The sequence below is a fragment of the Limulus polyphemus genome, unplaced genomic scaffold (genome assembly GCF_000517525.1).
Source record: "Limulus polyphemus unplaced genomic scaffold, Limulus_polyphemus-2.1.2 Scaffold215, whole genome shotgun sequence".
Taxonomy (NCBI): Eukaryota; Metazoa; Arthropoda; class Merostomata; order Xiphosura; family Limulidae; genus Limulus; species Limulus polyphemus.
The window spans coordinates 167,770-168,767 of NW_013665825.1; the positions used below are offsets into that span (position 1 = coordinate 167,770).

General features: G+C 31.4%; 1 protein-coding gene across 3 annotated transcripts in view; it reads left to right on the forward strand.

Moving 5' to 3' along the window:
* Nucleotides 1-998, forward strand: part of LOC106478478 (nephrin-like) — a 130,453-nt gene that overhangs the window by 94,415 nt on the left and 35,040 nt on the right. The window lies entirely within an intron of this gene.

A 998-nucleotide genomic window follows, 5' to 3' on the forward strand; every position in this document is an offset into this window, starting at 1 on the left:
TCTTACACTGCTAAATTAGGGACGGCTAGCGTAGATAGCCCTCGTGTATCTTTGCGCGAAATTCTAAAACAAACAGACAAACAAACGGTTCTCACCAAGTTAAACTGTACTTTCTTTCGCATCGAAGTTTGTGATTTTTCGATGTTCTGTAGTAACTTCTGCGTGTCATATTTTCTAGTTTCTTCTTGTTGACTTCCTTCTAAGTTAGTATATATAAAAAACGTTTAGTTCACATCCGTCAGAAACTATGAACAGAACAAATTTCCTTTGGATTCAGCGTGGTAGAGAGCCCTAGATTTTCCGTTTCCTGTATTCCAGGAAGCATTGGCTAAAGAGAATACATAACTGAGATAAGACAAGTTGTTGAGAAATCAGGCGTCGAGAAAGATAATCATTATTTGAATTTCCCCGTTTAGCGATGGTTTTTAGTTACAAAATAGTTCACTTTCCCCCCTTAGAAACTTTGGTGGCAAAATATCTTAATTCCGAATTAAGCTTTTAAATATGATTTGTAGTGCACGTTTGCCTAGAATTTTTCGAGCAACGTAATATTAATAATCTTTGGAAGGTAAGCGTCAAAGTTTGATATATTATATGTATTATGTTAAGTCATGCGTGAGCTTAAAAATACAGAGATTGATTTCTTATTTGACTTTCAAATATTACAGATGTCTCTGTACCTTCTTTTGTGAGGGAAAAAAATCTTAATGGTTGAAACTTAAATTATCTGAATTTTAAAATCATCCAAAAAAGAGTAAATAATATCAGTATGTTGCATTTTATTAGAGTTTGTGCTTCCATAACTTCATAGCTAATTCCAGTTTTTCTTGTTTTCTTTATTTCGTTTTTAGCAGTCTTTTTTTTTAATGCATGCTGGTTGCTATTCCAACAAGAATATTTTAAGTAGTTGAAATTTTTTTTCTTACGTAATTTATAAATCGGTCTTAGCAGATAACATTCAATTTAGAATACTTATATATATATATATATATATATAA